Source organism: Schistocerca americana, chromosome X, assembly GCF_021461395.2.
Source record: "Schistocerca americana isolate TAMUIC-IGC-003095 chromosome X, iqSchAmer2.1, whole genome shotgun sequence".
Lineage (NCBI taxonomy): Eukaryota > Metazoa > Arthropoda > Insecta > Orthoptera > Acrididae > Schistocerca > Schistocerca americana.
Window position 1 is genome coordinate 413272009 of NC_060130.1, and position 16586 is coordinate 413288594.

Genomic DNA, 16586 nt, shown 5'->3' on the forward strand with positions numbered 1-16586 from the left:
AGATAAATCTTGGCAGGAGGCCTGCTGAATACTTCACGAAGGGAAAAAGCTCCTTTGTCGAACATAGGCTCACAATCGCTACGTTTACACGAGTCTGCCAAAACTGGACTTCGTAAAGCAATTCCTAATACCATTTCTGGTTAGTTGTGTAAACACTCCCATATCTATCTGGAAATGCGGTTCTGGCAGCTGGATTTTCTCCTCCACTCTTGATTTTCGCTCCCATGTAAACAGCCAACCGTGTCTGAAACACACTTGGATTTTCAGGTTACGCCTCTTTTGTGAAACTTTTCGACTAAACTGGACGGAGGGACTTATTGTGCATCGAAGAAGTAGAGATATTAGACTGAGCACGAAATTGTGTGTTTCCCGATTTTTAATTGAAGAGGAACAGTCGTCGGGCTTACTAAATCGAAAACCGGGTCAGCTGGTTTCCAGAGAGATTGTGTAAGACAACTGGCGATCAGAAAACCGATATTTGACCGGTATCAAAACTGCCTCAGACCTCATCATTTAAAACTACAGCGAAAATCGGTTTCAGAAATTCGGTTTTCCTCTGCCGGAAGTTATGTGTCATGTAGCAACTGATGAAGACCGCATTCTCAGCTTTTTCTAGTTTGTATTTATTTTTCTTTCGTATTTAACTGGGAACTCGAGTTTCCGGTGTCTTCCTTCTTCATTACTCCCATCACCTGAGTGTCGTAATTTGCTTATAAAAGTCTTTTATATAAGGCCACGAAAGAACCAGTGAAGGCAGTCGGCTCCTGACAATGGCAACGGAGGATATCGTAATGACTTCAAAGTTCTCATTCACGTTTGACGCGGAAAAATGTTGGTAAAATATTGTCTACGTTATTTGGAGATTATCAGTCTGATTCTTAGAAGCTGCATTTTACATTCAAAATTTATTTGAAAGTATGGGGTTTGTGTTACTGCAATATCACTTGCATTCCTTGTAATCCACGAACATAATACTGGCATTAGGGTCTAACTAACCACAGCGACAGTTTTCTCGTGTCTAATGGAGAGAGCCCGTACTGCGTCTGCCTTTGCGGAAAATAAGTGCGTAGGGGTATGGAGAAAGCATTTTTCCAACAACATAATGTCACGCAAAATTCATAATTAGCAGCTGCGGGTAAATCTTCTTTTTGTCTTTGGTGCCGAATTACTTCAGTCTGTTTCTTCGGATGGATAGCAAGAAATGTCACTCGTGACCTCATTTGTAGTCCTACAGTTAATTAATTACCTGTGCATTTGCACAGCAATGCTCGATGTGAAATGAAGCGAAATGGCCTCGTCATCTTGTTTTACGCTTCGCACAGGGAAATCACGCTTTTCTTTTAAACGTACACAATTTTACTATTAAGGACGTAGTAAATAAATGTGGTAATGAAGATCGAATCGACTCACTGCCAGAATGGTGCCAACCTCGGAAGCTTATTATTAAAGACTGACGTCTCGTAGTGTGTAAAATGTATAAAAAGTGCAAGAAGAAACATCACACCGGGATAAACATAAGAGTGCTTTGTGGTCAATATTACAGGAGCCGACTGACAAGAAAAAAAATCAATATTTTAGTGATATTACCTGTAGGAAAAGGTTCGACCTCCGAAGAATTTATATTAGTAAAGGCTATGAGTGGCGAGAGACGTTATATTTACTGGCAAACGTAGATACAGTGTTAATATGTATGAAGGGAGCGGAAATATGTGTTGCATGGCAACAGAGTGGTTTATATAAAAAGGAGCTACTGCCCACAATAAAGCGCTATGGGGGCTGTGTGATAATATGGGACTGTGTATCTCCGACTGAGGTGAGCGTTTTTACATTTACTGATAGTTCTATGGCAAAAAATTGTTACTCGGTGTAGAAAGGAAGGAAGATTAGAACCCCATCGACATCGAGGTCATTAGAGATGGAGGACACGCTCAGAAAAGTTCAAGGATGAGGCAGGAAATCGGCCGTGACCTTTGAAAGGAATCACTGCGCCATTTGACTGGAACGATTTGGGGAAACCACGGAAAATCCAAATCTGGATGGCCGGCCTCGGATTTGAAGTCCACTGTGCTAAACACTGCGCCACCTCTCTCGGTCTACTCGGCTGTATTAAAAGATTGTTCGAAATATGGTGAAAATTGTACTTCAGGTCAACGTGCAGTTCTACAGAGATAGCGACCGTAAACACAAGGTGCACAGAGTGAGTCTGTAGTTACTATATAACTACGCTAAAGTTACTGAAATAGCCTCACAATTTCTACATCTCGATGTTACTGAGAATTTACAGGAAACAACGGTCAATTTCGTTAAAAGAGGACCTATTGACAAGGTTATGGAAAGGCTGTCTCGTAGTCAGCCCAAATATACGGCAACAATTGCGGGGAACATGCAGAAACGTTTAGAAGAAATAATAATAAGAGAATTATCACAGACAAGGAATTAAACAGCGTTAAAGAGACATTTCTATATTTTAACAGGAAAGGGGCGGACTGTTAAAGTAGCCCAGAGTTATGTTCCTTTTTCGTGTTTCTTTCTGCACGTTGCTTTAATATTTAATTATTAGTTTTCAATTGTGTGTGTAAACAAATGCAGATGTGCAGTATCGTCATACGATTGTTGTGTTTCATTCATAATGATGCAATATATGGCATGAAATCTTGCGTCATAAGGAGGGCAATCATTAAAGTTAGACACTGTAATAAGGTTCTGTATCATAAAAAAGAGAGTTTGAACTTGATTTAGACATCTGCAAGATCTTCTAAGCTCCATGGAACTCCATAAAGTAATAGGAACGACGTTACGTATCTTTGTACTCGCAAAAGCAGCTCTAGTGAGAAGTCTGACGAGCCTCACTCTTGTTTATGAATCAATAACTAAATTTAGTTTCAGCTTGTTGCTTTTGTGTGTTTTGCAACGTCTTCTGCACGTCTTATATTAGGTAGTCGTTTCGATCTTAATCTCTTGGAATCTGGCAGAGAATTGCATAGATACATCTACCATTCAGCCACCAGAATACATGTCCTGCCCATATCCACTTTGTTTTCATTGGGTTCAAGATTATGTCTTCGACTCTAGACTCCAATCTATTTATTTGTTTTCCTATCTCTCCTATTAATTCCTCATACATTTGTCTATTGCTCGTATAATAACCTCCTGTTTTTAAGTGGTTTTCGCGTTAAGTATTCGCATCTTACTGCCGTAATACCAAATAGGCAATACGCTCTAGTTGTAAACTTTGAATTTAAGACATAATTATCGGAAACTTTGTTTTGAAAACTTTGATTAGCTTACCGAAAGCACTTAAGGACAGATTCACGCTTCTGTTTATTTATTTTGCTGTCCACCTAGTCATTTTTAACAGTAATAAATGCACAGCTCATGAGACGGTGCTATGAATTCCTTGTTAATTTACGCTATTTTCTTTTCGAAATATCAGTTATACATTATTTTATGATTTATCGTCACTATGGGCAAACTGTTAAATGCCATCTGCAAAACGAAGGTGGTTGGTATATGTTTCAATATCACATACTCACTTTTCGTTTCCACAGTTTAAGGGCTTGAAAATAGCCCCTTGCTAATAATGGTTTTAGTGTAATGGGATCTCCTTGCCTGATTCCGGCATAAATTCTGAACTTCTCACCGCCCTGAAGAATGCAAATGGAAGTTGCATTCGGTTATATGTTCATCAGTCTGTTGACGTGTGTTCAAGGAATGCTTTGTTTCTCAAGCGCTGTTAGCACCGATTTTGTTGCAACTGAGCAAATGGTTTCTCAAAATTTATTGATACCAGAAAAATGCTACTTTATACTCATTGCTCCGTGATGTAATGTAATTCACGACTTTCAGTTAGTTCAGTCTCCCACATCCACTAATAGAGACAGCTTGTACTCTGCCCGTTTAAAATTGACTGACGACAATTTTGAGGAGTATCTCGTAAACTGCGGAGAGAAGAATGGTAGGTCCAAGGCTTTTTGTGTTTTGTTAGGCTGTTTTTATTCCGACTTTGGGGACTTTTTTCTTCGCAGAAATCTGTAAGCATTATTATAATTTCTTTTTATATCACTTTGTCTCCAATTGTAACCAGTTCTCAAGATGTCTTTCCTTTCGTCATACCTCGAGTAATTTTACGTCCCATCTGCTATTACTTTTGATATTTTAATTATCAACTATCGTGTTTAGGATTCATGTTTTGAATTCTAAAATAATTGAAACATATCTTCGAAATGCTGTAAAATTTTCTCTCGGTTGTCAGTTACTATGCCAGCTGGGATGTGAAGTGGTGAAATATGCTATCTACTCAACATAAGTTTCTGTTCTATTTTCTTCGTAATCCTCCTATTTTCAAATTTTTTCCCTCAAAATATTTTCAGAGTGTCTTATCGATCTCGAGAGAAGATGCTCATCTTCTCTGTAATAGCTCCCTCGTGCCAGATGTAGAGGTGGCAAAATGTATTGACGTTAACATCTTGTTATGGTTGTCGAGATATATGGGACGCCACCATTCGCGAACCGCTACGATCGAGTGACTCTGACATAGAACTGATGCAACATAAAATAACATACCTATATTTGTCATCCAAGTTCAGTTTGACTCGGTGCCTAACCCGATTAGAGCCACTGTTGCTGTCTGAGACGTGTATTAAATTTCGCACCTTGTATACCCCCAAACCACCTACAAAATTCATTAATGCATTCTCCTTACTATACCGCATATTTATAAAAAGTAAAATTTCGTTACTTGTTATCCTTTTTGGTGCTTCAGTTTTAATTGCTAGCAAATGCAGTTATCAGAGAGAAAATAGCTCTAATTATGTGAAGTTAGCATTTAGAAATCAACAACATTACATTTTAATATTATGCTTAGTATCTTAGATCAGCGTTGGCTCAAACAAATGGTATTCAAAATGCTTAAGAAAGATTATCAATTAAGGAATAAACTTGAATCTGTACCAAAATTCCCGTAACACTCACTTTTGAATGTGAGAAAACTCTTCTTTTGTTGTTGTTGCTACAAGGAGACATTTTTTCTGTTGTAAAAGTGAGACAATGTTTTTTTTTTTTTTTGCGAAAACTTATGACATACACAAATATGTGAAATATGCTTGCCTTTAATGTTTTTGAGCCGTGCATTAAGAAATTAGCTTTCATAAAAGCTTGCCACAGTGTATCTTTCTTTTTCCAGTCATTCTTTTGTGTGCATTTGAAAGTAGTGTATCAGTTTGCGACGGAAGTCGCAACACTCAAGTACTTTCTTGCTAAAATGTAATGTGTCGAGTACTCATGCCGGAGACTTTCCAATATTTCTAAAGGCCCTGTAAATGACAGCTACAGGCACTAACAAGTAAAAGTATATCACTGCTGAGTCGAGGTTCACAGGGCAGGACACAGGCGCTCACATTTTCTTAGTTGTGTTCAGTGTGAACTAGCTGTGGCGTGACCACGTGTCTCAAGGATCTATTATTGTGTCAATTCAGTCTCTGACTTCGTTTATGGTATATATTCTGATGGCGGTGTATGTTTTTCCAACGCGATTAAGCGCGTCTGATGATGAATTTGGGCGTTTTTGAACATTGCGTCCGGAAACTAGGCAGTGAGGGTAAATGTTCTCTCTTATCTTAAATATCCTCTCAAATTCTTTCAGAAGAGCAACTTTCAAGTTACTGACCAAGCTTAATTTTGGAGAGTATACATTTATTTAATTTTCGTCCTGACGGGAAGTTAACGATCGAGGCTGTGATTGACGCAGCAGTAGTGCATAAAACCCGACTTGCAACTGGGTGTAGCGGCGGCGTTTTGAGCTTAATAATGTCAGTCTTTTACTTGTACCTTCTGTGTACACCAAGCACGATGATTTTTCCGATAAGGACAGAGGTCAACGTGTACCGAGTAGATTCCATTTCATACTGAACAACTTAATGTTCCTCCTGTGCTGGTAGTTATTCTCTCTTAGCTGTCGCGATGCTAATGAAACGGTTACGCAATTGAATGAAGCCATGCACTTGTGTCCGCTTTAAATCTGCGTATCTACATGGTACTCTGTGTAATCGTTCGGGAGCAGGCACACAAGATAATGTTAACATGACCTTAGAATTAAACCAGGACCCAGTCCGCTCTACAGACCAGTGACCATTGCCCGGTACACTGTCCAAAATGGTTCAAATGGCTCTAAGCACTATGGGACTTAACCTCTGAGGTCATCAGTCCCCTAGACTTAGAACTACTTAAACCTAACTAACCTAAGGACATCATAAACATCCATGCCCGAGGCAGGATTCGAACCTGCGACGGTAGCAGCAGCGCGGTTCCGGACTGAAGCGCATAGAACCGCTCGGCCACAGCGGCCGGCTACACTGTCCAGCTTGAATGTGGTTTTTAGACAGTTCTTCCCACACTTGTGTGGTGTAGTTTAGTCGATCATAAATGAGATTTCTCGCTGTAATATGAAACGAGACATTTAATATTATAGTACAATTTATCAGTGAAAAATCTGGCAATATGCTGACCCTTTCATGGTTCTCTTGTGTTACTTTTTTACAGACTGTGATTGATATTTAAATATGCTCTATATCTCTTTTTATATGTCTATCTAAAACCGCCACACACACACACTCAGGAATACGCATTCCTTATACTGGATGTACCAAGTCGTGACAAAGGCATCTAGCGTACTTAAAAACAGTGTTGGGAGTCGTTCGTAAAGACATCGTACCAGTAGAAGCTGCTGAAATTCTTAAAACTATAATATTTTTGATGAAATTAAAAATAATGCTGTGGTGTTCTGGATGGCCATCCTCCACAGCAGCTTAAGTTTTATTTATTTCCATAAGCACATTATACGTCGCTTACACTGATCGATGTGCGAGTAAGCCATCAACGCAGAAATTTGTTTGTTTGAATTGTATATTGTAGTGTTCTCTTATTTCTTTATTTATTATGTGCGGCGTATGTATAGAGGTGACATATCCTGAATTTTTCCAAGTATGATATTTCCCCATCAACACTTGTATAGCATCTATAAAAATGGTTTAGAAAAGTGCATTCCTAATTACATATTCTTCTTCTTCTTTTTCGTCTTATCTCCTAAGACCCTCGAAACTCCCGTTCCGACATCACATGTTGCCTCCAAAAGCTTCTGTCGTGTGCATCTTCCTGCAAGCATTTACGCCCATCCTGTTATATATCGTTTTAATTTCGTTTACCCATGTACTCCTGGGTCTCCCCTTTGGTCTTTTATCAGATGCCTTCTTTATGAATGTTCTTGGAACCATTTCATCCTTTTTTTCATTCTCATCAAATGGCCTGCCCATTGAAGTCTTCTGGAATTTATTATGATCATTAATGTTGCTTGTTGTGATAGCACTGCGTTTTTGTGGTGTGTCTTCTTATCCAGCTTTGCGAATCGTTATCGTAGTATGGAGCAAAGATTTTCCCATAAACTTTGTTTTCAAATACTTATAGCTGGTGTTCATTTATTTTAGTTAAACTCCATGTTTATGCTTCATAAGTTTAAAGTGGTCTAGTGACTGTGTTATGTAGCTGGATTTTAGTTTTCCTTGTCAGTAATTTAGACTCTAGAAGTTTTTGTGTGGAGCAGTATGCTCTATTAACGTTGTGAAGTCTCATTTTCAATTCTATTTGTCTGTGATTTTGTTCGTCTGTTATTGCGCCCAAAAACTTGAACTGTTCATCGCACTGAAATTTGTGTTTACCGGTTATTAGATCCGATTGGTTGTGTTGTTAAACTTTAAATGTACAAGTTACTTTCATTTAATCTAGTATATTACGTTCCTCATTTTTTGTACAGTATGTTGATTCCTTGTCGTCGATTCACACATCCATGCCCGAGGCAGGATTCGAACCTGCGACCGTAGCGGTCACGCGGTTCAGACTGAAGCGCCTAGAACCGCACGGCCACACCGGCCGGCAAGGAAGTAGCTACACAGACCATGTCTTCTGGTACCCATCAAATGACCATTTATACTTCATCAGCACGAACGACAAAAATTGTAAACAAAGACTTTCACCCACCGCCCTTCCACGATAAAGATGCTGATGGATCACCGCCATGCAGGCAGCGGGTGTTTCAGTGACTTAACAGTTTCTCAGTAGCTTGTCGAGGCCAGTGCCTCAATGGTGGTCTTGTCCCCATACTTTTATTTTTATTTTCAAGAACTCATTACCCCGCCCACACCTAAACGGACGTCGTGGTAAAGCGCTTTGCCCAGTGTCGACACGGATATGCATTCAAGTCCTTGTCCGCCCTTCTAGGAATTTGCTACCTTGTCTCAGGCGAAACGCCGAATTATTTTCAAAATCCCATTGAACTGACCTGATTCTTGAAATGGTTCTCTTCTTCTGCAAATCGGAGTGTGAACGTGACGGTCAGGTGCCCGTACAGTATCTGCTGAAAGAAGAAATTCCGTTATTAAAAACACAGAACTGGAACGAGTTCAACACAGCTATTGCTGTCTGCCCAACATCCATCGCCGGTGTCGTCGTCGTTGACTGCAGTCAGAGGCAATCTATTCCTAATCTCAGATTATCAGACGACTCCGTCCCCGCGTTCCGTCACGATAGAAAGACTTAATATATATTCTAATTTCTGTTTTTCAATGAATGGCAAAGCTACTTTCATTTATTCGTTAGATTTTCGAAACATTTCCAGCACCGAGTAAAAGGCATGTACACATGTAGTTTTCTCTTATTTTTACCTAGCACGTATCTTCGTGTAGCTTTTAATAGACGTAATTTTTTTTAAAAAAAGTCTCTAGTGTTCTATCTGTGAAGTTCAGAGGTTTAGTAGTGGCAAAGCAAGATAAATGAGTGATTCAGGCTTTGTCTGGCTTGCGCTCGAATGTTAACCGCCGACTATAATGTGGAGAACGAAAGCACTGTTTTGAGATTGATGAGAGAATGCAGAATTTGTGATCCGCAAGAACGGAAATAAGGATGAAGCTTATGAGAAGGTGGAATGAAGCTGAAGCTGCGATATCAGTCAGTAATAAGCTAGAACTAGTTTCGCAAGAAACCATTTTCATTTCCTCTTGTTCCCGGTATTTCCACAGAAACTTTACAGGAGTTGTCAGTTAAGGTGATGACGAAGTTTAGCATCAGCTGTTACATATAACTTACCGATCAGCGTGTAGATTAATAAAATTATTCCTCGAATCTAAACAAGCCCGTCTTATGAAAAGCCCTGAAACAAACTGTGAAACCTAATTTCATTTTACCATTCGTGATTATTAGAAGAAATTAATGCCTCACAGAGCATAAACGTCGACTTTATCCAGGCTCCTCATCGTAAACCACCGCAGAAAGTAAACACCGGTGTCATCAGATACGTTTTGGTGCCTGCATAACAATAAATTGTAGTGACACAGTGGTCATTAACAACTTCGTCGTATAGGAAAGCTGATGCTGCCCACAATTTGAAGAATAATGGGGTCTCTTTTCTTTTGATAGAGAAATGGCATTGCTAAAGAAGTTGCAAACTTAAAGAGATTTACAAAAATCGGGGCTGTTTTGAGTGATTGACAGCTAACACTAAGTCTAAAACAGTTATTTTATGCTCCTACATAAACCAGAAGTCCGATATCGTTTGTATATATTGGTAATAAATGGAATAATTCACGTTAGTCAGGTATATAAATGAGAGGGGATTAATTTTTTTTTCAGGTAGATAAAGTTCTAAGGAGAACTGCGGGAGTAGTGACTCGTTTGTTTAATCAACGCAGATGTTTTTTTAAATATTATCAGCAAACTTCAGTTGGAGACATTAGTATAGAGACGTAACGCATTGTGGTAACCGAGCGAGGTGGCGCATTGGTTAACATACTGAACTCGCGTTCGGGAGGACGACGATTTAAATCTCCGTCCGGTCATCCACATTTAGATTTTCCGTGAGTTCCCTAAATCGCTCCAAGCAAATGCCAGGATGAGTCTGTTGAAAAGGGCACGGCCGACTTTCTTCCCCATCCTTTCGCAATCCGAGATTGTGCTCCGTCTCTAACAAGCGAGCCGGCCGAAGTGGCCGCGCGGTTCTGGCGCTGCAGTCTGGAACCGCGAGACCGCTACGGTCGCAGGTTCGAATCCTGCCTGGGGCATGGATGTGTGTGATGTCCTTAGGTTAGTTAGGTTTAACTAGTTCTAAGTTCTAGGGGACTAATGACCTCAGCAGTTGAGTCCCATAGTGCTCAGAGCCATTTGAACCTCTAACAAGCGCGCTATCGACGGGACGTGGAACTCGAAGCTTACTTCCTTTCTTCATTATTAAAATATGTACCCTCGATATTTAGATTAGGAAATGAGGCGCTTAAAGTAGTAAACGAGTTTTGCTATTTGGAGAGCAAAATAACTGATGATGGTCGAAGTAGAGAGGACATAAAATGTAGGCTGGCAATGGCAAGGAAAGCGTTTCTGAAAAAGAGTAATTTGCTAACATCGAGTATAGATTTGAGTGTCAATAAGTCGTTTCTGGAGTGTAGCCATGTATGGAAGCGAAACGTGGACTATAAATAGTTTAGACACGAAGAGAATAGAAGCTTTCGAAATGTGGTGCTACAGAAGAATGCTGAAGATTAGATGGGTAGATCACATAACTAAAGAGGAGGTATTGAATAGAATTGGAGATAAGAGAAATTTGTGGCACAACTTGACTAGAAGAAGGGATCGGTTGGGTAGGGCATATTCTGAGGCATCAAGGGATCACCAATTTAGTATTGAAGGGCAGCGTGGAGGGTAAAAATCGTAGAGGGAGACCAAGAGATGAATACACTAAACAGATTCAGAAGGATGTAGATTGCAGTAGGTACTGGGAGATGAAGAAGCTTGCACAGGATAGAGTAGCATCGAGGGCTGCATCAAACCAGTCTCTGGACCGAAGACCACAACAACAACTCTCGATATACGGAAAAACCTTTCCTTGGGGAGCGATTTAAAAATATTCACGACATACATAAGATATATAGTTATAGTCATAAAAAAACGCTCCTAATTGAGAAGGTTTGTCTTCTAATCGTCTGTGAATTCGGAGGTGACTGTAGAGTCCAGTGAGAGAAGTACGCATATTGCCTCAGTGGTGATAGGTGGTCCCAGGTAGAGTAGCATCTCTCCTATTTCGTCTCCGTATTTTGTTTTCTTTTCTACGCTGCCTCCTTTCAGTTACTGTCAGTCGGTTGTTTTCTTCACAAAGAAATTCCTCTCGATAGGCCAGTGACCGCCAGAATGAACGGTCGAGGGCTGAGGTCTCCCAGTTGTTAACATTAGTGTGACACATTCTTAAATCATTTCCTCTGATCTCCTACGTATGGTTTGCCCATTGTTAACTCCGAGTAAAACACATTTTTGGGAATGCGATTATTGGGCATGCAAACTATATGCTCTCCTCATCGTAACTGGCGTCTTAAAACCATCGCTTATGTACTGATTGGATGTACCTCTCCAAAGATGCTGACACTTGTGCGTTTATCTTGCTGTAATACACACAGAATCCTCCTCAAGCATCGCTGATGTTATTGTTCCAGATTTTTATGGTGGCTTCTGTAACTTATCCAGGATTCTGATCCATAAAGCACGCTGGGAATTAAAACTGAACTGTAAACGATGATCTATGTGGCAGTATTGACATTGTGGTTGTCAAATACTCGACATCTTACTCTGGCAAAGGATACTCCCGCACTGTTAATTCTGTACTGTATTTCCAACTCTGTATTCGCACTTGATGAGAGGATGCTGCCAAGAAAACGAAATGTGTTAACTACTCGAAGATTCATTCCATCGATGGTGACACCGATATTTCATTGTCCTTTCCATGGTGCTGGTTGGTGAAGAACCTGTGTTTTGCTGATATTCAGTTTGATACCAGCTGGGGAGAAGGCATTCAGAATTAACACTAGTTCTTCGGACTGAGCTACAACTGCATTATTATCGGCATACTGTAGCTCAACTAATGCTACAGAAAATGTTAGAATCGTTGCTTTAGCACGGGTCAGATTCAACAGTTTCCCATGCGTTCTGTAAGTTAACCGTATTTGATCAGGAAGATCATTTTTTACTAACTGCATGCCAGCGGCAACCTACAAGGAAATTAAGACCTGTACTGATACGGAATGACTGACCAACAGAATCGTTACCAATAACAGCTACTGTCATATCTATATAGAGCAATTTATAGATGGCAATAAATTCCTGTGGAAAACCATTCACATCTAAAACCTTCGCAGTTTACGGAGTCTAGTGCCTTAGTAAGATCAATAAAGGCAATGTAAAGAGGTCTGTTTTTACCTCTGCATTATTCCTGAAGCTGATGAGCTGTGAATATCATATCTGTGGTTGCTCTAGCGGGCCTGAATCCACATTGTCTCTCCGATAGTAATTCCTCCACTAGAACCATCATAATGACAAGATTCGAGACGCTGAGGCATGTAGGCATTGTACGTAGTACTGCTTTCTTCTGCACATTATCTTTGTCTGGACTGGGGAGGATGTCAGCAACTGATTCCATGTAATCTTCGCAATACAGCATTAAGTGGCTCATTGGGTAGAAATGTTAGTGTTAATTCAGTCCTCACTACCTATTCTGAAATGCGGACGCTCTGTAAATGTTTTTTATAGTTTTATTGTGGCGGTGTTGGATGCTAAATTAATCGCTCATATACTCTCGTCATATACGTTACATTGGACTGTGATATTTCATGATGCAATGATAAGATACGTCCAAATATTACCTCTCCTATGAGGAACTTCAAAGAATGAAGAAAATGATATTCTTTGTAGGCTTCGATGGAGCAACTAGTGGTGGGATTCGCAGCATCGCAGTGTACCTTGGCGTGTCGCAGAAGACCTTACGCCAGCGACTGCGTCTTCGTGGCATCATGGCACAGCAGTCAAGGTCAAACGAGCGGCCACACCGCTACGTTGCAAAAAGACGTGACGCCATCAGCGGTAGTCTCGAGGTTGCCAGATTATTACCAACAACAATTTGACCGATATGCAACTTGCTTATAATAGTACTTTGTTGTGAAATATAACATTGACCTTTAGCTTGTGCTCGTTTGCTTCACAAACTGCCTTCCTGCTCGTGTACCGTTCTGTCCATAAAATCAGTTCCGCATTCAGCAGTCCTTGTTAAATAATTCCCTTCTTCTCTTGTCTTTAATTTTTATCAAGTCCTAGGTAAGCTACAGTAGAAACGCTACATGGAATTCGCCCCGTCATTTCTTTCGAAATCTGAAAGTCGATTTCGTCGTTTCAAGACAGAAATGTTATCTGAAATCTCTATAGCGACTAGGAACTTACATGAGCTCAGCAGTTAAAAAGAATTCTCAGATCCACAAGTCGAAAAATATTAAATCGCCTTAGAAAATGTTGTAGATTTATGGTGACTAACGTATCTGACTCTGGTGATGGAAGGAAGTAGTTTTAGCTCCATCGGTATTGCTAGTCGGCACGGAATTTCCTTGTAATACCGAACGTACTGTGGAGTTACGTCTTTTTTCCTGTAGAAAAACCGTGACGCTTGGAGCCAACGTCACGAGGCCCCGGACCGTCATGCTGTGTAGAGGTTCCCCGAATCGGCCGGTGCCCCTGGAATGTGTACAGTTAGTCACACGTGGCCTCGGATCGAGTCGGCTGACACCCTGAACTCATTTCAGTTTGCGTTCGTCAAGACCTCTAACGGTTATACCTTGTTTCATGAAGTTAGAATAGACAGTAAATGCTACTGAGTTATAGCACCTCGTCATCTTCATTGACGTCATCTCCATTGTTTCGGTGTTGCTACTTGTGTCGTCTTCCGTGAACATATGCTCCTGACAATTCCAAAAATTGGCTGCAGCGGTCAAGCAGGAACGTGGCTGACGACTGTAATTAAGATGAGGCGATACTAAAAACCAGCAAATTCTATTTGACTTGGCGATAGCCAAAAAAATATACGTAGTTCCAACGCTGTTACTCGATTATTTTGAATGCGTTTCCCCATAAACGCTTACTGCTCAAGAGGTAACAACTTGTGAATAGCTTGTACGTAGTTCTCTGCATTCATCTCACCATTATTGCTCACCTCTCAGACAGATATTTTACCTTCGGTGATTGCAGACTTACAGAATTATATTTACATTTCAGCGGAGTTTCATTTCTTGTATTTAAGTGTAGATAGTTCCTCCTACAGATTTTTTTTGTTTCTTATTCTAAATTTAATTTCTCGTAGGCAGAGATTTAGTCAGAACCGGCAACTAATTTAGTTTTTCTAAAGACTGGAGATGGAATGCACTGTGTCCTTGTTGAAGGAAATAAACTTTCTGAAGGCTGGAATGGCTAGAGAAAATCAAGGCAAACATAAATCATAATGGACTCCAGGACTCTAAAGATACGAAATCAGACCCTCCAAAATTTTATACAACTTCTGACGCACCTTGCTTGGACACCGTGACTTTACTGTCGCTGACACTTTAAATATAATAGGTGCTTGCTAACATTCTAACGGAGACACTTTGTAATATGGTCAAAATGGGATCATGTATGGTTAGTCATCCCGTACATAGAAAAAAATCCGTATATATATTTTTAAATAAGAAATTCATACATCCAAATACAATACAATGTCTAGAATATACGCTTCGATGGCCAAGCAACGAGACAAGAGACGTATCAGATACGAAGAATAGCAATAACAGGAGTAGTCACATCGAATGTTTCACAGCTTTATTTGGTTTTCACTGTTGTGAAGTACTATACACATTTCATTTTTCTGTAAACAGATCATTACAGTGTATATCTTTTCTTATCTTGTCTCGCAAATACAATTTCCTCTAGTTTTCCTTCCGATTGTAGAACCTTCTAAACCTCCGATTGTAGAACCTTCTAAACCAAGTAAACTCTAGAAGTTACTAAACAGACGAGTTAGGAAAAGACAATTTGAAAACATCAAAAGAAAAGTATGCTCCAGCGTATTCATACGTCGTGGCAATTGCTATGTGCATCTCAGATGCCCATTCAGATATCGGAAGCAAATAGACATGGAAAAAAATTTGGCAAGAAGAAGGAAGATTACAGTTTAACGTCCCGTCGACAACGAGGTCATTAGAGACGCAACACAAGCTCCGAATAGTGAAGGATGGGATAGGAAATCGACCATGTCCTTTCAAAGGAACCATCCGGCATTTGGCTTCGGTAAGATAGCCGCCACTCTAATTGGCTGCTTATAACGGACGCTTACGACGCAAATTTCACTAGTTGTCTTATTTACTACAATGATGTTTGTTTTTTGTTGCTTTTGTCTGAACAGCAGATGGGGTTCTCTACTACATGCCGAAGTCATGGGTTAGTATCGGAAACGTGATGGTCTCTTCCATAAAAAAAGAAGGTGCCGTAAAAAGGCAAAAGTAATTGATTTCGGTGACTATATTCATGGAGTCTACTGTGTAAGGAACTACGGAAGCAATAGTGATCAGCAACCTTCTAAAAAACGGAATGCTAACTAGAGTTTACCGTGTAAACGTTTTAAGTCACTGAACGGAAAGGAAAAAGAAATAAAGATAAATCACGTTGTTCCTCGGGGAAAAACTGGTTTTCACGACTGACTCGTGTCTGATGGCGACTCTGTTGACAAGTGGCTTCTACGTAGATAGGAGAGCAGTGTTGTGTCTGCGATACTCAAAAACAAAAATAAAGAGAGAATGTTCTCAAGGGCCAACAGCGATAAAACGGGTTTCCGATGACACCAACAACAACTGAATGTGGGGAATAATGTATGTTTGAAAGCGTATGTTTTTTTTAGTTTGTTAAGTTAGTAAATGATAAATTCATTGCCCAAAAGAATCATTATCAAGACGGTGTGATGGGGGAGTAGAAGTTGTAGCAGTTAATGACAAACAGTGACATAAATGACGATTAAAGTGGCAGTCCACTAAGATCAACCTATTGAAAAAGAACTAGTTTGTTAAGCTTCCACGAACAGAAATAAGAGATTGTATACGTTGCAAACCCAAATTAAAAGGAGTTTTGTATGGTTCCCGCTTATGTACCTATATGCACATACTCAGGAAGAAATATTTTTCAACTGAAATCGAAGAGACATTGAACAATTTAGGTGTCGCGTACTGAATATCGCCTTGATGGAATGTAATGCGACGTGTGTGCTGAAGTAACGGTGTGATTGTGGCCTCAGCAGTCTACTTGAGGTAATCGTTACTAATCGTTACTAATTGTTGAGATAACCCTCTGTGCCGCATGGTACTATTCAGCTGGATGTTTTCAGCCTTTTCAGCCTGGCTCTGCAACACTGTATTCTTGGGATAAAAATGCACTTATTCTTCGAGGGTCACGCATTATGTCAATGCACTTTGACCAACGCTTTCCAGTGTGTAGATTTATCCCCAAGACTACGATTACGAAAGGTCACCACATACCCTTAAACTTATATTGACCTCAAAAAGGTTTTTCAAATAGAATATTATTTGGATTTGGGAATGAAGGCAAGTTATATGATGCCAAGCTTGGTGTTCCATCAATTGTTAAGGCAAAACACTCAATTTTTCCATTAGCAAAGCGCCTCTGATTGTCCTGTTGACAGATGACTCTTTTTAACA

General features: G+C 40.0%; 1 protein-coding gene across 2 annotated transcripts in view; it reads left to right on the top strand.

The window, feature by feature from the left end:
• LOC124556838 (constitutive coactivator of peroxisome proliferator-activated receptor gamma-like) overlaps positions 1 to 16586 on the top strand; it is a 721776-nt gene that overhangs the window by 590476 nt on the left and 114714 nt on the right. The gene's annotated exons all lie outside the window — the stretch shown is intronic.